This window comes from Schistocerca cancellata, chromosome 6 (assembly GCF_023864275.1).
Source record: "Schistocerca cancellata isolate TAMUIC-IGC-003103 chromosome 6, iqSchCanc2.1, whole genome shotgun sequence".
Lineage (NCBI taxonomy): Eukaryota > Metazoa > Arthropoda > Insecta > Orthoptera > Acrididae > Schistocerca > Schistocerca cancellata.
Window position 1 is genome coordinate 615343784 of NC_064631.1, and position 23828 is coordinate 615367611.

The 23828-nt window shown below is 42.6% G+C and overlaps 1 pseudogene; it reads left to right on the plus strand.

Moving 5' to 3' along the window:
- The first annotated feature begins 14957 nt into the window (after positions 1-14957).
- Positions 14958-15075, plus strand: LOC126089555 (5S ribosomal RNA; annotated as a pseudogene).
- Positions 15076-23828: the final 8753 nt, after the last annotated feature.

Consider the following 23828-nt stretch of genomic DNA (forward strand, 5'->3'; position numbering starts at 1 on the left):
TGACTGAACCTGTGACCAAGAGACATTGTTAGTTAGGACATTTGAAATAAATAAAAAATTCTTTACCTTCATATATATTGACGAAACATACACTCTGATCATTATAACATCCGCAATCGAACAGCATCGGCTGTCTAGCCCATCAGAACAACTGCACACAACATGCTCACAACTAGTCACGGCTACATCAGAACTCCTACTGCCCACTGCAACTTCTCAACAAGCACTCTCCACGACGAGTTCTCAACAAGCACTCTCCATGACAACTTCTCAACCAGCACTGCCAGTGGAGGCGGCTGAATAATACTCTTTGGCGCAATCTCTGGCGCTGTGACTCAGTGTAGCCACCTTTCATATGCCCCTCCTCCATGGCTAGAATTTGATGGTATTTTTGCCAGCATTAGTGGTGAAAATACCACCAAATTCGTCCAAAAAATACAGACAAAAATTAAAAAGTAATATTAATAAGTGAATATCGCATAACTAAATAAATTTTGGCTTTGCACTGACCCTTCAATAACCTAATATATAAAATACAGTAAGGAATACAAATGCTTGCATACATGTGATTTTACATAATAGTTTACTCAAGTATCATGTGGTTAAACAATTCAATCAGTAGCTTCAGGAATGACGAATAGGTGCAGGTAAGAGTCTCATAACATCTCATAAACAGTAAACACACAAAAAATCAGTTTATACAAATATTCACGTAAAATCCTTTCAATAGTTCAATAAACAAGCAGGACTCCTCAGAGTAGTTGACAGTTCCAACAGTAGCACCCAGCAATGATCAACAAGTGCAGACACCAACACGTGACATCATCTCAGTAGAAGCAGTTCCATCAGTGGCACCCAGCAATGTTGAACAGGTGCAGACACCAACAAGTGACGTCATTTCAGTAGAAGCACTTTCACCAGCGGCATCCAGCAATGTTGAGCAGGTGCAGGTAACAGTCCATAATATTCACTATCACTAATCAGACAGTCCATCAGAGTTTATCAGCAGAAATTAAACATTTCCAAGAGGCACCCACCAATGTTAATACATGTGAGCACGAACAACAGTTTAAATGCACACACAATTGCTTTTACAAAATTATTATTAGTGCTCTAACACTAAACATACAAATTACAATAAACACACAAATGGTATCAGATAATTGTCATATTAACTATTACAAATACACAAATGCCAGTAAACCTATAATATTTATGGGTGTCAGTGCAAGCCACAACAAACAAGTAAAATAATATTTAGGAGATAGGTCGGTACCAATTATTTGGGATTAGGAAGGGGAAACACACAAAACACACTCACTCATCTTTCATCCACATTTAAGTACTACTGTGTAACTGAATAGTGTTAACTGTGTAAATGCAATTCTGTCAAAATTTGATGTTCAACATGTGTATCAAGTAGTAGTGGTAACAGTGTATAACAGTCAATAATAGTTAGTCGACGTCATAGTCATCATGTCAAGACCAATGTTTGCCAAGCCAGATCAAAATGTACAGTTGCTGAACAACTGTCTATGTGCTAAGATATGCAAATACTTCCTCTCTCCAAAAAAGTATATACTGCTTATTGATTTAATAAAGTGTGTGTGTAGACCATCTTCATCTACATCTACATCTACATTTATACTCCGCAAGCCACCCAACGGTGTGTGGCGGAAGGCACTTTACGTGCCACTGTCATTACCTCCCTTTCCTGTTCCAGTCGCGTACGGTTCGCGGGAAGAACGACTGTCTGAAAGCCTCTGTGCGCGCTCTAATCTCTCTAATTTTATATTCGTGATCTCCTCGGGAGGTATAAGTAGGGGGAAGCAATATATTCCATACCTCATCCAGAAACGCACCCTCTCGAAACCTGGCGAGCAAGCTACACCGCGATGCAGAGCGCCTCTCTTGCAGAGTCTGCCACTTGAGTTTGTTAAACATCTCCGTAACGCTATCACGGTTACCAAATAACCCTGTGACGAAACGCGCCGCTCTTGTTTGGATCTTCTCTATCTCCTCCGTCAACCCGATCTGGTACGGATCCCACACTGATGAGCAATACTCAAGTATAGGTCGAACGAGTGTTTTGTAAGCCACCTCCTTTGTTGATGGACTACATTTTCTAAGGACTCTCCCAATGAATCTCAACCTGATACCCGCCTTACCAACAATTAATTTTATATGATCATTCCACTTCAAATCGTTCCGCACGCATACTCCCAGATATTTTACAGAAGTAACTGCTACCAGTGTTTGTTCCGCTATCATATAATCATACAATAAAGGATCCTTCTTTCTATGTATTCTCAATACATTACATTTGTCTATGTTAAGGGTCAGTTGCCACTCCCTGCACCAAGTGCCTATCCGCTGCAGATCTTCCTGCATTTCGCTACAATTTTCTAATGCTGCAACTTCTCTGTATACTACAGCATCATCCGCGAAAAGCCGCATAGAACTTCCGACACTATCTACTAGGTCATTTATATATATTGTGAAAAGCAATGGTCCCATAACACTCCCCTGTGGCACGCCAGAGGTTACTTTAACGTCTGTAGACGTCTCTCCGTTGATAACAACATGCTGTGTTCTGTTTGCTAAAAACTCTTCAATCCAGCCACACAGCTGGTCTGATATTCCGTAGGCTCTTACTTTGTTTATCAAGCGACAGTGCGGAACTGTATCGAACGCCTTCCGGAAGTCAAGAAAAATAGCATCTACTTGGGAGCCTGTATCTAATATTTTCTGGGTCTCATGAACAAATAGAGCGAGTTGGGTCTCACACGATCGCTGTTTCCGGAATCCATGTTGATTCCTACATAGTAGATTCTGAGTTTCCAAAAACGACATGATACTCGAGCAAAAAACATGTTCTAAAATTCTACAACAGATCGACGTCAGAGATATAGGTCTATAGTTTTGCGCATCTGCTCGACGACCATTCTTGAAGACTGGGACTACCTGTGCTCTTTTCCAATCATTTGGAACCTTCCGTCCCTCTAGAGACTTGCGGTACACGGCTGTTAGAAGGGGGGCAAGTTCTTTCGCGTACTCTGTGTAGAATCGAATTGGTATTCCGTCAGGTCCAGTGAACTTTCCTCTGTTGAGTGATCCCAGTTGCTTTTCTATTCCTTGGACACTTATTTCGATGTCAGCCATTTTTTCGTTTGTGCGAGGATTTAGAGAAGGAACTGCAGTGCGGTCTTCCTCTGTGAAACAGCTTTGGAAAAAGGTGTTTAGTATTTCAGCTTTACGCTTGTCGTCCTCTGTTTCAATGCCATCATCATCCCGGAGTGTCTGGACATGCTGTTTCGAGCCACTTACTGATTTAACGTAAGACCAGAACTTCCTAGGATTTTCTGTCAAGTCGGTACCTAGTATTTTACTTTCGAATTCACTAAACGCTTCACGCATAGCCCTCCTTACGCTAACTTTGACATCGTTTAGCTTCTGTTTGTCTGAGAGGTTTTGGCTGCGTTTAAATTTGGAGTGAAGCTCTCTTTGCTTTCGCAGTAATTTCCTAACTTTGTTGTTGTACCACGGTGGGTTTTTCCCGTCCCTCACAGTTTTACTCGGCACGTACCTGTCTAAAACGCATTTTACGATTGCCTTGAACTTTTTCCATAAACACTCAACATTGTCAGTGTCGGAACAGAAATTTTCGTTTTGATCTGTTAGGTAGCCTGAAATCTGCCTTCTATTACTCTTGCTAAACAGATAAGCCTTCCTCCCTTTTTTTATATTCCTATTAACTTCCATATTCAGGGATGCTGCAACGGCCTTATGATCACTGATTCCCTGTTCTGCGCTTACAGAGTCGAAAAGTTCGGGTCTGTTTGTTATCAGTAGGTACAAGATGTTATCTCCACGAGTCGGTTCTCTGTTTAATTGCTCGAGGTAATTTTCGGATAGTGCACTCAGTATAATGTCACTCGATGCTCTGTCCCTACCACCCGTCCTAAACATCTGAGTGTCCCAGTCTATATCTGGTAAATTGAAGTCTCCACCTAAGACTATAACATGCTGAGAAAATTTATGTGAAATGTATTCCAAATTTTCTCTCAGCTGTTCTGCAGCTAATGCTGCTGAGTCGGGGAGTCGGTAAAAGGAGCCAATTATTAACCTAGCTTGGTTGTTGAGTGTAACCTCCACCCATAATAATTCACAGGAACTATTCACTTCTACTTCACTACAGGATAAACTACTACTAACAGCAACGAACACTCCACCACCGGTTGCATGCAATCTATCCTTTCTAAACACCGTCTGTACGTTTGTAAAAATTTCGGCAGAATTTATCTCTGGCTTCAGCCAGCTTTCTGTACCTATAACGATTTCAGCTTCGGTGCTTTCTATCAGCGCTTGACGTTCCGGTACTTTACCAACGCAGCTTCGACAGTTTACAATTACAATACCGATTGCTGCTTGGTCCCCGCATGTCCTGACTTTGCCCTGCACCCGTTGAGGCTGTTGCCCTTTTTGTACTTGCCCGAGGCCATCTAACCTAAAAAACCGCCCAGCCCACGCCACACAACCCCTGCTACCCGTGTAGCCGCTTGTTGCGTGTAGTGGACTCCTGACCTATCCAGCGGAACCCGAAACCCCACCACCCTATGGCGCAAGTCGAGGAATCTGCAGCCCACACGGTCGCAGAACCGTCTCAGCCTCTGATTCAGACCCTCCACTCGGCTCTGTACCAAAGGTCCGCAGTCAGTCCTGTCGACGATGCTGCAGATGGTGAGCTCTGCTTTCATCCCGCTAGCGAGACTGGCAGTCTTCACCAAATCAGATAGCCGCCGGAAGCCAGAGAGGATTTCCTCCGATCCATAGCGACACACATCATTGGTGCCGACATGAGCGACCACCTGCAGATGGGTGCACTCTGTACCCTTCATGGCATCCGGAAGGACCCTTTCCACATCTGGAATGACTCCCCCCGGTATGCACACGGAGTGCACTTTGGTTTTCTTCCCCTCCCTTGCTGCCATATCCCTAAGGGGCCCCATTACGCGCCTGACGTTGGAGCTCCCAACTACCAGTAAGCCCACCCTCTGCGACCGCCCAGATCTTGCAGACTGAGCGACAACCTCTGGAACAGGACAAGCAGCCATGTCAGGCCGAAGATCAGTATCAGCCTGAGACAGAGCCTGAAACCGGTTCGTCAGACAAACTGGAGAGGCCTTCCGCTCAGCCCTCCGGAATGTCTTTCGCCCCCTGCCACACCTTGAGACGACCTCCCACTCTACCACAGGTGAGGGATCAGCCTCAATGCGGGCAGTATCCCGGGCAACCACAGTCGTAGTCCGATCGGGGGATGCGTGGGACGAGCTGGCTGTCCCCGACAAACCCCCATCCGGACCCCCACAGTGATGACCATTGGCAACAGCCTCAAGCTGTGTGACCGAAGCCAACACTGCCTGAAGCTGGGAGCGAAGGGATGCCAACTCAGCCTGCATCCGAACACAGCAGTTGCAGTCCCTATCCATGCTAAAAACTGTTGTGCAAAGAACGTCTGAACTAATCTACAGAGAGCGCAAACAAATCGACACAAATTTAAACGGTTATTAAAATACAAGATTGCCTAGTAAATGCAGTAATGCTGTCACTTGTGCACTGCTGACACACTGCTCGGCGGCGGAAGGAGACTACGCGATTTTACACTATCCAGGTACTAAAACGCGATGCTACAACTCTCAAATACTATAATACGCCCGAAATTTATGAATTAAACAATGCAAGTACCAAAAACACGCAAATAAATTAAGAATTAAACTATGTAACAAATGAGTGAGCTAGGAGTATACGACTTGCTGCTGCAGCTGCTTATTCAACGGCGGCAGGGAGCACACTGACTGACCAACCGACACTGGCCGTTCAAAACAAAAACAGAAGACAGACGACTACGCGAATTTACACTATTCAGGTACTAAAACGCGATGCTGCAACTCTCAAATACTATAATACGCCCAAAATTTATGAATTAAACAATGCAAGTACCAAAAACACGCAAATAAATTAAGAATTAAACTATGTAACAAATGAGTGAGCTAGGAGTATACGACTTGCTGCTGCAGCTGCTTATCCAACGGCGGCAGGGAGCACACTCCTTCTACTTGAGTGTTCTAGTCTGCCATTCATCCTCCTTGTTCCATATAAACCAACAAAAAAAATATGCTCCTCACTTTTCCTCTTGTCCACCAAAACTCCAATAATCATCAGCATCACATAATCTTAATACTTGAATAATACCTCTTACGTCGATACATATAAACCGTATCAGTATCATTTACCTTACCTCTTGTCCACCAAAACTCCAATAATCATCAACTTCACACAATCTCAATACCTCAATAATACCTCTTCAATACGTCGATACATATAAACCTTATCGCCAACATCATTTCACTTCCGTAACAACTCTTTCCTCAAGTCAGTTTCCTCGAACAAGTACAGATAAAATCCTAGTGCTAACTTCAGTTCATCATCCCATACAATAAAAAGACACAATGTCCACACACAACCTCTGTGTAATCCATCTGACCCAAATCTTCTACTCATTATGAATTATAAAATACATTTTGGTTACCTTGTCCATCATTAAATAAAAGAAATGCATACATGACCTCTAACAGCCTTTAGTTTGAATAACTTTCAGTAAGTAAGTACGAGAACGTAGTGTCAATGATCGTAATATTTCAGCGTGTACACCACTTCAATAATCATGGAAAAACAGAAGCAAACATGTGGAGTAATTTTTTTTTGTCAAGTGTCACTTACTATTTCATTTGCTCACGAAGAATGCAGTGTAATATCTGTCAATGGTCTAAACCTAGTGTTGGTTTGTCATGTCGTTAGCTTCCTTCCTATTAGCATAAATTTATACAGCTTCCATAATACCTCCAGCTCATGTGACTTAAATGAAGTTTCTTGTACCAATGTCGTTCGTAGGGTTATAGCAGTTCATTTTCTTATCTTAAAAATTTAAGGCACTGAGCGTAAGCAAAACATGCAATAGCGAGTAAATATACCAGAAGAGAACAGAATGTCAACAAGTGGATGCAGCACAATCCCTACAGCGAGGCTCTGCCGAGTGAACAATAATTAATACCATAGTGTAACCTAAAGTCTATGTTCTCGATTCTCTCTAATATTTCTTCCTTATCGTGTGCGCGTTGTAAATTTAACTCTGAAAATTTTTGTACTAGCACGCGATCTCTTTCTTCCCGTTGTCTATCCTGTTCCTTTTGTCTGATATCTATTGAAATTAATCTACACTCCTGGAAATGGAAAAAAGAACACATTGACACCGGTGTGTCAGACCCACCATACTTGCTCCGGACACTGCGAGAGGGCTGTACAAGTAATGATCACACGCACAGCACAGCGGACACACCAGGAACCGCGGTGTTGGCCGTCGAATGGCGCTAGCTGCGCAGCATTTGTGCACCGCCGCCGTCAGTGTCAGCCAGTTTGCCGTGGCATACAGAGCTCCATCGCAGTCTTTAACACTGGTAGCATGCCGCGACAGCGTGGACGTGAACCGTATGTGCAGTTGACGGACTTTGAGCGAGGGCGTATAGTGGGCATGCGGGAGGCCGGGTGGACGTACCGCCGAATTGCTCAACACGTGGGGCGTGAGGTCTCCACAGTACATCGATGTTGTCGCCAGTGGTCGGCGGAAGGTGCACGTGCCCGTCGACCTGGGACCGGACCGCAGCGACGCACGGATGCACGCCAAGACCGTAGGATTCTACGCAGTGCCGTAGGGGACCGCAGCGCCACTTCCCAGCAAATTAGGGACACTGTTGCTCCTGGGGTATCGGCGAGGACCATTCGCAACCGTCTCCATGAAGCTGGGCTACGGTCCCGCACACCGTTAGGCCGTCTTCCGCTCACGCCCCAACATCGTGCAACCCGCCTCCAGTGGTGTCGCGACAGGCGTGAATGGAGGGACGAATGGAGACGTGTCGTCTTCAGCGATGAGAGTCGCTTCTGCCTTGGTGCCAATGATGGTCGTATGCGTGTTTGGCGCCGTGCAGGTGAGCGCCACAATCAGGACTGCATACGACCGAGGCACACAGGGCCAACGCCCGGCATCATGGTGTGGGGAGCGATCTCCTACACTGGCCGTACACCACTGGTGATCGTCGAGGGGACACTGAATAGTGCACGGTACATCCAAACCGTCATCGAACCCATCGTTCTACCATTCCTAGACCGGCAAGGGAACTTGCTGTTCCAACAGGACAATGCACGTCCGCATGTATCCCGTGCCACCCAACGTGCTCTAGAAGGTGTAAGTCAACTACCCTGGCCAGCAAGATCTCCGGATCTGTCCCCCATTGAGCATGTTTGGGACTGGATGAAGCGTCGTCTCACGCGGTCTGCACGTCCAGCACGAACGCTGGTCCAACTGAGGCGCCAGGTGGAAATGGCATGGCAAGCCGTTCCACAGGACTACATCCAGCATCTCTACGATCGTCTCCATGGGAGAATAGCAGCCTGCATAGCTGCGAAAGGTGGATATACACTGTACTAGTGCCGACATTGTGCATGCTCTGTTGCCTGTGTCTATGTGCCTGTGGTTCTGTCAGTGTGATATATCTGACCCCAGGAATGTGTCAATAAAGTTACCCCTTCCTGGGACAATGAATTCACGGTGTTCTTATTTCAATTTCCAGGAGTGTATTATTGTGAGCATTCAAAATCGGTTGTACTTCTTCTCTAATTTCTTTCTTTAATTCATCTTTCATATTTTTGAAACATGTCCCTATTCGTGAGTCTAACCGTGTTTCCATTGTTCCCATATGAGTTTTAATTGTTCCTATTTGTGATCCCACTATTTGTAATTCAGATGTTAACTGTGTTTCCATTGTTCCCATATCAGTTTCTAACCGTGTTGCCAAAGTTCCCATACCAGTTTTAATTGTTCCTATTTGTGATCCTACTGTTTTTAATTCAGATCCCAAATTTAATATTGCACTCATCAAATGCTCCATATTAACTGGTTGGAAATTCTTTTCACCCCTAACATTTCCCGCAAAACCAACTTCCTTCGTCATAGCCGTAAAGCTATCTGTGTTTGATACTATTCCAGAATCTTCTGTCGTTAATCTCGAATTCTGAAAATTTTTTGATTGTGAAAAAATTTGATCTGGTTCCAGACTATTTTCCCGACTTGTTAAATTGTTTTCTACTTCATTATTCATCATAGTGTTCTCCTGTGTTGGCGAGTTCGCCATGTTAACAATTTCGTCATTCTCACTATCCATCATTTTTGCCTTTTTCATCGATCGTGTAATCATTTACAAAACATACAAAACTCGTCACTGTACGAAAATTACTCACAATACACACTTTATCACCAATAATACCATTCACACGAAACGCTTCCCGACAAACATGCCTAACGAACAATTAAAACCTTCACAATTGCACAAAATTGTCAGACCCATATACAAGACATCAAAAATTAAATTCTGCAAAAATACCATTAGAAAAAAGACAAGACAACTACAAATGTTCAATTACCAAATCTACACATGCAATAAAGACCACAATTACTAAAGTACAAATTACTTCAACAATACTACTGTCTGCTATTTTTACAATCAGAAGAATTCCAAGGGACGATCCTGGCAGCGTCGCCATGTGCATGGGGGCTTAATTATATACAATGCAAATAATTTTAATTTTTGTCGTTGTTTGTCCGATTACGAAGTCTCGTAACCGGTTGGCCCTGACTAGTATTAGTACGCAATCTGACTGCATAGAATAACAACAAAGAATGAAAGAAAACTTCCGTTAACACAATTAATTAATTAAGTCCCCAGCAACTATAAAAGCTACGAAACAACAAAGCACTAATGTAACTGTTCTGTGTGTGAAAGTGTGATTCAACGTACACATCTGGCACGGTTCTTCCTCAATACGACAAGATGCTTTAAACGCCATCTACAATGAAGTAAATAAAAAAAAATACTATAATTGCACATACAAACCAGATTACACTCTAATACATGAACACAAGCCAGATGCTTTGTTGACTGAACCTGTGACCAAGAGACATTGTTAGTTAGGACATTTGAAATAAATAAAAAATTCTTTACCTTCATATATATTGGAAACATACACTCTGATCATTATAACATCCGCAATCGAACAGCATCGGCTGTCTAGCCCATCAGAACAACTGCACACAACATGCTCACAACTAGTCACGGCTACATCAGAACTCCTACTGCCCACTGCAACTTCTCAACAAGCACTCTCCACGACGAGTTCTCAACAAGCACTCTCCATGACAACTTCTCAACCAGCACTGCCAGTGGAGGCGGCTGAATAATACTCTTTGGCGCAATCTCTGGCGCTGTGACTCAGTTTAAGCACCTTTCAGCTGATGGAGCGGTAGAGGGAAGTTCTAAAAGGGGGCTTAGTACGTTTTCGGAAAAGTAGGATTCCGGTTTCCACGGTTCAGAATATGTGGGTGGCAGAAGTTAAAAAGGACGCAAAATACAGACTTTCACCAGCAAGAAAACCTTTCTTGAAAAAGAGAAATTCGTTAACTTCTAATATCAAGTTTTAATATTAGGAAGTCATCCATTAAAGTATTCCTCTAGAGTGGAAGTGAAACGTGAACGATAAGCAGTGCACACGGAAGAAAAGAAAAGATTTTGAAATGTGCTGCATAAATATGCGGGTATTAGGTGGGTGGCTTGAATAATTAATGAACAGGTATTGAAGCGAACTCGGGAGAGAAAACATTTATGGCGCGACTTGATCGGGATCGGTTAGTAGGACACGTCCTGAGACAACAACAAACTGCCAATTTGATAACAGAGGGAAATTACAGAGTGACACCAAAGGACAGAATACAGTAGCCAGTTTTAGATGGATGTAGATTGCGGAAGCTACGCAAATATGCAGAGGCGTGTACAGGGTGGACCAGCGTGGAGACCTGCGTCAGACAAGTCTGTGGACTCCAGACCACTACAAGAACTGTTTCAGAAAGTTAACGACGTCTAATTAACTATGTGCCAACTTTTGGTTTTGTTCGATAACTTAATACGACACCAGAGGTGTTTACTTGTTCCTCTTAAATGATGATGAGTTGGCTAAAATTGAACCGTGTTATTAATGGAACGAGTTCTTTTGTGACTCATGTTTGCTTTACTGGGAACAGTATTCGTTAGCAGTACATTAACGAGAGCTATTATCACAATTGGCACCTCCTACAGTCAACCGCTAGTAGCTCTCAGTAGAGTCGATACACACAGTAAACTCACTTTGAACAATTTTAACCAGCTCACATAAATACAATGGTTACTTAGGACATGACACAGTGTACAGCTGCGATTAAATATCGTACAAATAAATGAAGCAAAATTTATATTTTTATAACCACTTAAAACTGCTCTGTGTAACTGTAAGACTGAAGATCCGCGACAAGGCATCTGTAAACTGAGCGACGTAGGGCAGCGATAGAAACGTTGCGCTCAAATTAAGCTCCTTTTACACGAGAGAGCTTCTTATCCCTATCGACTATTCGTGACAAATAGCCCCACTGTAGCGGTCAGGTGTGGCTGCCTGCTTTTGTTTATACGTCGGCAACAAAACGGTCTACTACGAGTCCAGATTCGTTGAGGCTTTCGTGCCAACCTGTTAACGTATTGCCTGTTGCCTTTTGTCTCGGGATCTTCGGCAGACTTAAGTTTAACTTATTTTCTGACATTACACCAGCACGAGTGGTTGTCGTTGTCAAAGGGTGAACCTCCATTGCTGCCTGTTGTACAGTTCGGCACTTGAACGGTAAAAATGAGGTTATGAGGCACCGTCCCTCTTACAAAAAAATCTAAATATAGTAACAGAATCAAAGATCTACGTTTGATAGTAGATTTCATTAATGACCAAAGCAAAATTATAATCGATGTTCTTGAGAAAAGTCTAATGATAAATTCTCCTTATTGCTGAGAAGAAAATAGGAAAAGTGTTTTCTAAATATTGCGAAACAGTATTTGTTTACTCGACGAAATGCATACTTACAAACACATCAAACGATCAAGAATGAGATTTTTACTCTGCAGCGGAGTGTGCGCTGATATGAAATTTCCTGGTAGATTAAAACTGTGTGCCAGACCGAGACTCGAACTCGGGACCTTGCCCGCGAAAGGCAAAGGTCCTGAGCTCGAGTCTCGGTCCGGCACACAGTTTTAATCTGCCTGGAAGTTTCACATTAAACGATATTTTGAATGCTGTGCATAGCACGTTTTCATTTACCCTGCGTGTGTTATTCTCTTTCTTACAGCGCTGGCATACACCAAACGGGTCACCGATTTTGCTCGTTTCTCACACAGTGATATACATGCTTACCTGTGACAAATGCTACTGTAGTGCGATAGGCTTCTCAAACGTTTCCAGGAATTCGAGGTTCGAAGTTTTATGGGCGTGTTGAATACCACACGAGCCGTTGAGCAGCGGCGCTAGTGTCAGATACAGGTTTAAATATGCACTACCAGATCAAAAGTATCCAGACACCTCTATGTAATTCGAAATTAACCAGTAGAGATCACGAGATGTGGAGTCGTCAGTGTAAAGGGGTCGGGGAGCATCGTGTTGTCAGTAAAGTAGCAGTAATAAATAGCAGAATGGGCCACCGCTTTGCGTGACCATGAGGATAAGTTTTCAATAGCTTCTCTGAAAGTAAAGTAACATAATTGTTTAACTGCAACAATCTTAACAGTAATTGTTCGTGTTGCTTCTCCATGTCAAAGAAAGCCAGACAAATATTGGTGTTAGTAAAACGTTAACAAATAACAGTCTTAAAGAAATGAAATTTAGTCGTGTTAAATAATAGTTTTGGTCATATGAATGATAGCTACAAGTTTAATATTTTTTGTATCCTTGTTGAAACATATGTGTTGTTGTTGTTGTTGTTGTGGTCTTCAGTCCTGAGACTGGTTTGATGCAGCTCTCCATGCTACTCTATCCTGTGCAAGCTGCTTCATCTCCCAGTACCTACTGCAACCTACATCCTTCTGAATCTGTTTAATGTATTCATCTCATGGTCTCCCTCTACGATTTTTACCCTCCACGCTGCCCTCCAATACTAAATTGGTGATCCCTTGATGCCTCAGAACATGTCCTACCAACCGATCCCTTCTTCTGGTCAAGTTGTGCCACAAACGTCTCTTCTCCCCAATCCTATTCAATACCTCCTCATTAGTTATGTGATATACCCATCTAATCTTCAGCATTCTTCTATAGCACCACATTTCGATAGCTTCTATTCTCTTCTTGTCCAAACTAGTTATCGTCCATGTTTCACTTCCATACATGGCTACACTGCGTACAAATACTTTCAGAAACGACTTCCTGACACTTAAATCTATACTCGATGTTAACAAATTTATCTTCTTCAGAAACGCTTTCCTTGCCATTGCCAGTCTACATTTTATATCCTCTCTACTTCGACCATCATGAGTTATTTTGCCCCCCAAATAGCAAAACCTCTTTACTACACTAAGTGTCTCATTTCCTAATCTAATTCCCTCAGAATCACCCGACTTATTTCGACTACATTCCATTATCCTCGTTTTGCTTTTGTTGATGTTCATCTTATATCCTCCTTTCAAGACACTGTCCATTCCATTCAACTGCTCTTCCAAGTCCTTTGCTGTCTCTGACAGAATTTCAATGTCATCGGCGAACCTCAAAGTTTTTATTTCTTCTCCATGGATTGTAATACCTACTCCAAATTTGTCTTTTGTTTCCTTTACTGCTTGCTCAATATACAGATTGAATAACATCGGGCAGAGGCTGCAACCCTGTCTCACTCCCTTCCCAACCACTGCTTCCCTTTCATGTCCCTCGACTCTTATAACTGCCGTCTGGTTTCTGTAAAAATTGTAAATAGCCTTTCGCTCCCTGTATTTTACCCCTGCCACCTTCAGAATTTGAATGAGAGTATTCCAGTCAACATTGTCAAAAGCTTTCTCTAAGTCTACAAATGCTAGAAACGTAGGTTTGCCTTTCCTTAATCTTTCTTCTAAGGTAAGTCGTAAGGTCAGTATTGCCTCACGTGTTCCAGTATTTCTACGGAATCCAAACTGATCTTCCCCGATCATATGTGTGTCTTCTTTAAATAATTACTGAAGTTTTATGGGCCTGTTGAATACCACACGAGCCGTTGAGCAGCGGCGCTAGCGTCAGATACAGGTTTAAATATGCACTACCAGATCAGAAGTATCCAGACACCTCTATGTAATTCGGAATTGACCAGTAGAGATCACGAGATGTGGAGTCGTCAGTGTAAAGGGGTCGGGGAGCATCGCGTTGTCAGTAAAGTAGCAGTAATAAATAGCAGAATGGGTCCGTCAGGACAGCTCAGCAACTTGGAACGCGAAGAAGTCTTTGGATGTCCCCTGAATAATTAATACGTCAGGGACATTTGAAGACGTCTACAGCTACCCAAGTCACCTGCTGGTGATGTGATCGTTAAGTGACAACACGAAGAAACAGCTACAGCTAAACCAAAGCGAGCCAGGCCTCATTTACTGACGGAAAGGGGCTCGTCGAGCATTGCGGAGGGTGGCTGTAAAAAATCTCATGAAATCTATGGAAGCAGTCTCTCGTGAGTTCCAAAAAACTAACACTAGTCCAGCTAGCACAATGACTGTACGCAGAGAGTTAACAAGAATGGGATGCAGTGGCCGAGCAGCTCGTCATAAGCCACACAGTGATACACAACGACTGAGGCGGTCTAAAGAGCGACGCCACACTAGCCACTGGGTGACTTGAAATTAGTAATTTGATGAGTCACCCTATGTCCAGTGGCAAGCCGATAGGTGCCTGTAGAATGTTACCTGTTACCATGTGTAATGCCAAGAGTGACGCACGGAGAAGGTGGCGTTACAGTATGGGAATATTTTTCATAATTAAGTGTTTAGCGTTCTGCTGCCAGCGGCCTTGCCGCAGTGGTAACACCGGTTCCCGTCAGATCACCGAAGTTAAGCGCTGTCGGGCTGGGCTAGCACTTGGATGGGTGACCATCCGGTCTGCCGAGCACTGTTGGCAGGCGGGGTGCACTCAGCCCTTGTGAGGCAAACTGAGGAACTACTTGATTGAGAAGTAGCGGCTCCGGTCTCTGAAACTGACATACGGCCGGGAGAGCGGTGTGTTGACCACATGCCCCTCCATATCTGCATCCATTGACGCCTGTGGGCTGAGGAAGACACAGCGGCCGCTCGGTACCGTTGGGCCTTCATGGCCTGTTTGGGAGGAGAGGTAGAGAGTGTGTGTATGTGTTCTGCTGCATCCATTTTCAATGAGCTACCACAAGAATTCAAAACTCTTGCCAGTAACCCACTTGCTTTCAGATCTTATCTGAAGGGTCTCCCATGGGTCACTTCTTCTACTCTGTCGAAGAGTTTCTTGAAAAATTAAGCTGATTCTTGTCGTATTTTTGATGACGTTTTCATAAACTTGTAGTTTGATGTTACGATTCATAAACATTTTATTTGATCTGTTATTACTTTTCTGTTGTAATTTCATGTACTGACATGTTCCATGACTATGGCGTTTTGCTCCTCATTTCGGTCCTGCAGAACTAGACATGTAAAATAAAAATAAAATAAATAAATCTGGGTGTGGTCCACTTATTGCGGTTAAGAAAATGATGGATGTGGAACGTTATGAATACGTTTTGCAGCATTATATACTGTTTACAGTAGAGGAACTGTTCAGAGACGATGATTAGATTAGCATCACAATATGCCCCGTCATGAAACATCATCTGTGAGGCACTGGTTTGTGGAAGTGGACTGTCCTGCTCAGAGCCCTGACCTGAAACCAATGGAAAACCTTTGGGATGAGTTAGAATGTTGATTTTGCTCCAGACCCTAGCGTCCAGCATCAGTACCATCTCTGGTTTCGGTTCTTACAGAAGAATGGGCTGCCATTCGTCTACAGACATCCACACATCTCACTGAAAGTGTCCCCAGAATTCAAGCCGTCATAAGGGCGAAGGGTGGACGCAGTATTAATGTCCAGTAGTAAACTTCTGGATATTTTTTATCTGATGGTGTACCTCATTCAAATCTCATCATTTTCAGGGTTCTGTACCTCTAATGGTAAAAAGAAACCTATAAAGGATAACTTCGTTGTCCGTCCATCCGTCTGTCTGTCAGACTGTTAAAACTCTTTTTCCTCAGGAACGGGTAGAGATATCAAGCTGACATTTATTTCACATTCTAAGGTTTACGGTCCCTTGACGGTATAAAAAATTTTAGCTTATAAGTTAGTGCAGTCAAAAGACACGGACGTATATGTCACATATTTTGGTACTCGCGAGCTCACTAATCAAAATCTCTAGATGAAGTGTCTACATACATGTTGGGCCTGGTGGTTTACAGGCAAAGCGCGTGGCTAGATAGAAAAAGAATACGGGATCTAAATTCTGTCGGACGACGGATTTTCCGCTCTTCGTCTTTACCTAGCCTTCACCCCTCGACGATGTGAGGAGTCGCCGGAAACGACACGTGGTTCGGACGCCACGTTAAGCTGTAGGTTCCCTTCCACTGGTTGGAGAACTGCAGTCGGTAAGCCACACGCAAGTCACCAGAGTGGAGCCCCACATAAAGACTTTTACCAGGCCATTGAGCCACACGACATTATTATTATTATTTTTTACATACATAATCAAGTTTGTACGGAACGCTTAGGGCGCAAGTGGTACTTGCACTTCCAGGTTTTTTCCCTGATCTTTCTCTAAAAGTTTGTATTATGTTTCATCTATCGCATTGAATTTCAGTCGCAATGAAAGTCCTGGTAACGGCTCAATTTTGCAAAGACAGTAAACTGTTCTGATATCAAAATGAGAAATCTGTAATAGTGCACGTATGAAACCAGGCAACCCCGCCCCATTACACGACTAGGGGACACAGTGCTTTCTGTTGATGCTCTAAAAGTAATACAAACATAGTGTACTTTATGTGAAGCAGGCGTAGCCCAGTACGATTTCAGTGCCATAGACTCGTGAAAAGTTCATCAAGAATCCTTGTTACCGACTGATTATACCTTCCCTTGAATCTACCACTATGACTGTTGTTATTATTGTTCCGCTGCGCAGAAACGTGATTTGTGTTCACAATACAGGCGTTTGGTGGTAGACGACAAAAAAATCTAGACTCGAACGCGGTACGGGCGTATTTCAAATCTATCGCCGTAGAAGGTTGCGCTAACGTCGGTCCTCGACGAGTTGCAATACCGTATCATATTCAACAGGCTTGTAAGACTTTGCTCCTCGATTTGTGGGCAACACTGGAGAAACGAATCGTATTAGACAGCATTTTTTTCATCTCAGTGTATACTACAAACGTTTGGTGACCCAGTGACCCGTTCAGTGAATGCATCTCTTGTTAGTGCCAAATCAAATCCAAACTATTTTCCTCCTTCGTTGGACTAACTTTCTCATTGTTTAATCATGTTTTATTACATAACGATTTTCATCTATTTATCTTTTTATTTAAGATCAACGAAGACTGTTTCTTCGCCATTTATGTGAAAGCTAAATGACTGCTTTGCTTACAGATATTTGGTATCACTCGTGGAAGACTACTTGTAGGATGACACCTAGTCCACGTGAAACGTTTGAAATGAGTCATGAAAACAAAGCAAATACTAAAATAAAGATCGAGAAGTCTCAAAATCCATTGTTATAAGAAGGGAAGGCAGAAAGGTGGAAAGGGCGATGTTCTTGAGGACAATATTATGGAAATGGAAGAGGATGTAGATGAAGATGAAATGGGAGATATGATACTGCGTGAAGAGTTTGACAGAGCACTGAAAGACCTAAGTCGAAACAAGGCCCCGGGAGTAGACAACATTCCATTAGAACTACTGATAGCCTTGGGAGAGCTAGTCCTGACAAAAGTCTACCATCTGTTGAGCAAGATGCATGAGACAGGCGAAATACCCTCAGACTTCAAGAAGAATACAATAATTCCAATCCAAAAGAAAGCAGGTGTTGACAGATGTGAAAATTACCGAACTATCAGTACAATAAGCCACGGCTGCAAAATACTAACGCGAATTCTTTACACATGTATGGAAAAACTGGTAGAAGCCGACCTCGGGGAAGATCAGTTTGGATTCCGTAGAAATGTTGGAACACGTGAGGCAATACTGACCGTACGACTTATCTTAGAAGATAGATTAAGGAAAGGTAAACCTACGTTTCTGTCATTTGTAGACTTAAGAGAAAGCTTTTGACAATGTTGACTGGAATACTCTCTTTCATATTCTGAAGGTGACAGGGGTAAAATACAGTGCGCGAAAGGCTATTTACAATTTGTACAGAAACCAGATGGCAGTTATAAGAGTGAAGGGGCATGAAAGGGAAGCAGTGGTTGAGAAGGGAGTGAGACAGGATTGTAGCCTATCCCCGATGTTATTCAATCTATATATTGAGCAAGCAGTAAACGAAACAAAAGAAAAATTCGGAGTAGGAATTAAAATCCATGCAGAAGAAAAAAAAAACTTTGAGGTTCGCCGATGATATTGTAATTCTGTCAGAGACAGCAAAGGACCTGGAAGAGCAGCTGAACGGAATGGACATGGTCTTGAAAGGAGGATATAAGATGAGCATCAACAAAAGCAAAACGAGGATAATGGAATGTAGTCGAATTAAATTGGGTGATGCTGAGGGAATTAGATTAGGAAATGAGTTTTGCTATTTGGGGAGCAAAATAACTCATGATGGTCGAAATAGAGAGGATATAAAATGTAGATTGGCAATGGCAAGAAAAGCGTTTCTGAAGAAAAGAAATTTGTTAACATCGAGTATAGATTTAAGTGTCAGGAAATCGTTTGCAAAGTATTCGTATGGAGTGTAGCCATGTATGGAAGTGACACATGGATGATAAATAGTTTGGACAAGAAGAGAATAGAAGCTGTAGAAATGTGGTGCTACAGAAGAATGCTGAAGATATGATGGGTAGATCACATAACTAATGAGGAAGTATTGAATAGGATTGGGGAGAAGAGAAATTTGTGGCACAACGTGACTAGAAGAAGGGATCGGTTGGTAGGACATATTCTGAGGCATCAAGGGATCACCAATTTAGTATTGGAGGGCAGCGTGGTGGGTAAAAATCGTAGACGGAGACCAAGAGATGAATACACTAAACAGATTCAGGAGGATTTAGGTTGCAGTAGGTACTGGGAGATGAAGAAGCTTGCACAGGATAGAGTAGCATGGAGAGCTGCATCAAACCAGTCACTAGACTGAAGACCACAACAACAACAATGTGAGTGAGCGAGATGAGAACAGTGTAACTTCCGCTGTTAGCAGACGACGCTATCATAGTCTGTTTCCGCTCATTCCGTCTTCAGCATACGGAGGGTTTTAATCCACTCGTCACAATCATTTGATCACGGACTTTTCAGACCCAGTCACGACGCGGTTGGCAGCCGATTTACACGCAGGCACCTGATGCTTGCCGACAATGAGTGGTCGATTTCGAACAGTAGGTCACTCGTGTATAAAACGCTTTGGAGAGAAGAGGGACACTGGTGTCGGTGAGGCTATCGTTACTTGGGTATGAATGTCGTTTCAGCAAGACGTCCCAAGCGGAATAGTTCCTTAGAAGATTCCACGTAAGAATGACTGACTTCTGAACACTGTCTTTTAGAAAACTGTCCGTTAATAAGGCAAGTAATATCAATTTTGAAAGCAACTGAATGCACAAAAGATAAAACAATTCTAACCCAGTTTAAGTTAGAATGGTTCGAATGGCCATGAGCGCTATGCGACTTAACTTCTGAGGTCATCAGTCGCCTAGAACTTAGAACTAATTAAACCTAACTAACCTAAGGACATCCATGCCCGAGGCAGGATTCGAACCTGCGACCGTTGCGGTCGCTCGGCTCCAGACTGTAGCGCCCAGAACCGCACGGCCTCCGGCTTAAAGTTAGAAAAGGAAAAAAATGTTTTTAAAAAACTGAAAAAAAAATGTATGACCAATTTGAAATCTGATTTGTGCCACAAATCTGATTTATAGAGCTTTATTTTTTCTTTGTTTGACTCATTAAGTGTGGGTGGAATAATTCCACAACGAGTGTTTCACTACGCAGCGCAGTGTCTGTTGTTTTGAAAGGAGAGGTCTACTGACAGAAGTAAATAGTTGTGGGCGTACCGTAAGTCATGCCCACAGTAGGCGAGATTACAGGTACAAGTCCAGGTTCGAAACACAGTTTTAAGGTGGTGATATTTACGCAGAATAGTTAATTAGCTTTAGTTTTCTTGTTCTTATGTTCCCAAAAGTCTTCACCCTCTCACTTTCGATCTGTCATTGTTCTAGCGTTCAATGCATTGTCGAGTTAGAGACTCCTTTCAATTTGTTGTTTACAAGTGAATCGACAACGAATTCTCCGAAATCATTTCTGATGTCGGCTTGCAATCGTATTATTATTAATTATTTAAACAAATGAGTGATTCTTTTCAATTTCATTTATAACTGAATAAAATATTACGCAGTCCCATCAGGTTCTGCGTCAACTGATGAAATCCGTTACAACATCGATACGTAGATTCTTCAGTACCGGTAGCTTGCGAAAGGCAGCCTCCTGCATTTGTTTTTAACGGCTCCAAAGCGAGCGCCGGGGCAGCCACCGCAGCGGCGGCAGGCGAGGTCAGGCAGCAATGACGTCACGAAAGCCCCCGGCAGCGAGAAGCGGTCGCATGCAAGAGGACCACAGACATACATTACTAGACTGGCACTGCTGTATACAGTATCACTGGTTTCACTGAAGCCAGCACTTTAGGATCGAAATATGGGGACGTGTAAAAAGCTGTTTATTTACCGATAAGACCGTCGTAAGAAATAAGAATAAAATGATACAACTACATTACCTTTAGAGTTTTGACATAATGGTCAATACATGCGTCGTCTTTGGCTGTAATATTTCATGCAGCAGACGGAAGATACATGCAAAGGAACATGTCTCAATGCAAGCATAGCTAGAAACGTTTCACATATTTTTGCTCTTGTTCTGTATATGAGCTTAGATAATTGTATGACATTTTGTCTTATCCGAAATACCGGCAGTATTTAAATAGTTCTGTACATTTTATGGGGTTTTATACTCTAGTTTTTACAGAAGTAGCTCAATGATTTGTTCTTAACCAATTTTGATCAGCTTTGGGTTTTCTTCAAACAGTATGCTCGTTATAAAAGTGCTCCTGTTAGTAGAACGTGCCAATTGGCGTTGGTAACAAATATCTTTATTCATTTGAGTGTTCTTACGAAAGCTACCGTCTGCTTTAAACGTGTATTAATGTAAAAATGGTTCAAATTGCTCTGAGCACTATGGGACTTAGCATCTGAGGTCATCAGTCCCATAGAACTTAGAACTACTTAAACCTAACTAACCTAAGGACATCAGACACATCCATGCCCGAGGCAGGATTCGAACCTGCGACCGTAGCGGTCGCGCATTTCCGGACTGAAGCGCCTAGAACAGCTCGGCCACTACGGCCGGCTATGAATGTAACTTCATGCTATTCTCATAACACGATTCTACACTGTATGTGTTAAACTGAAATAGTACGCAAATATTTCATCAACTGCGGAACTTCTTTAGGACACCTCGTAAAGGTTACAATGCCATTTCGTTTCACAAACTCGTATTAGTACCATAACAAACTTCCTGACGCCGCCATGTTACCTCGCCAAATGTCAGGCTTTAGCAAAAGCTGCGTCTTTGCCATTCTAGTAATATATGTCTGTGAAGAGAACGCGTACAACACGCGCGCTGCCAACACTGTCGCCACGGAATGTGTGCTGCGTCACATTTCACGCACTTTGAAAAAAAAGTCAGTTTGCTTCATGAAATGAAGCAACCCCTGTAAGATCCACTGGAAGAACACACCCCGGTAACTTACTGACGCATTATCTGTGAGCGGTAGAACTAACAGAATGAAAACTGGTTTATGCATGGCATTCGCAATGTAGACTTAGTTCCGTTCGGTCGAGTTCTTGTGGAACAGTTGTGGACAATAAGTTGCTAAAAATGGGGATATTTATATTGACTCGCATCTGGAGAAGAACAGATGAAACTAACTAAAAAACGTTATTTCACGCGAGAAGATGGTACAAGTTTAGCAGAACTCTCAAGACTGAAAACTCTTCGTCTTTAGAGTTTTTTGGTATATTGTGCACATTGGATGATATCAGTAAAAAGTCTTTGTGGTGCTAATGTGCTGGTCTTGCTTAAGGTAAGAAACGAAATTTGTTTTAGGTTGGTGGATGAGCCTGAAATTTTCTTTTCAATGTTGTAGCCAGGAAAACGCATTTATTTTACGACTTTTTTTCAAATTAGAAATTACTTTTCTGTTTAGAAATTATTGCGAAAGAACGCCCTTACTTGTTTGTGTGCTTTAAATAACGTTCTATTCAGCCGATGGTTGGGAGAAAGACAAGACGCCAGTTTCTCTGGTTAATGTTTCCTCTGTCCTGCAGGATTAGCACCCCATTCGCCTCGAGGTGCAGAGGTCCTTTGGAATACAAGAAATTCACGAAGATGGTACCTGAAGGTGCATAGAAGTTGGTGGAAAGCATTTTGAACATTGTTACACTAAATAAAAACTGACAAATGCCGTTTTAGTAATAATTTCTAAAGAAAAATATTTCTAATTTAAATATCATATTTTTTCTTTTAAAATGCATAAACGCATTTTCCTATTTTGTCAGATGTCAACATTACTGACCTTGTCTTCCACAAACTGAGAATGGATCATCAGCGCACCCAGAGCATTAGGTTCCACAAAGCGTCCACACTGCCGCAGAGTGAAAAGAGTCATTTTCGGAACAGCGCACTGACAATTTCATCTTCCCACCCTTCATTATGGTTAACATCTTAATATCATTAATTTCTTGTAATCTGAGTTTGTGATGCAGTTGTGCGCTAAGTTGTTTGAAGTGAGATTTGCACATGGTCAGGTTGTGTGATGGGTCTAACTGGGAAGAGCAACCAGCCAATTATTTGCATCTGTGGTCTCGCTGAGTGCACTTTGCCCCACAGGTAGAGGGGAAATAACAGTACTAGGGCAGCATGAATTGTTGCCAGATTTCTGCTAAATTAATTTCACAATTGCCAGATTTCTGTCCCATCCCTTCCACTACCACTCTGCCGTCAAAATCCAAGACGGCGGAACTAAGGTACTCATACTAAATATAGAATCCAAGATGGAGGACCTCGCCCACTTGCCCTATGTTTAAAAGGGGTACTTCTCCATTTCTCAGGTATCACAGCTCACTGGAACAACCTGTGTGGTTGGCCAGGTCATGCGCTAAGTTTAGAAGCCATCGGCCAACTTGCCCTTAGTTTAAAATGGAGGGACATTAAAAAATCCAAGGTGGCTGAATTACACAAAAATTACGACATACGTAAGTTTATGTAAGTACGTGCATCTGTAAAAGGATTTATGCTCCAAGTGCGCAACAACTTCCACAGTCATAATTTAGCAATGTATCTTGCTGAGAACACAATGAAATTCTCGTCGTATATAAAGTCGCCAAGAGGGTTAAAGCCTCCTATTCAGCCAACCATCAACAAATCTGGTTTGGTGTAGAAGACAGCAAGAAAAGCTGAAGTTTTGAATTTAACATTTAAGAAATCATTCACACCTGTAAACTGTCATTTCACTGTCAAACAGACTCCTGTAGGAAGGACATAGGCATTGCTCATATAGAGAAGCAAATGAAATAGTTGAAAACAAATAACTCACCTGGTCCGGATGGAATTCCAGTTTGGTTTTACAAAGAGTA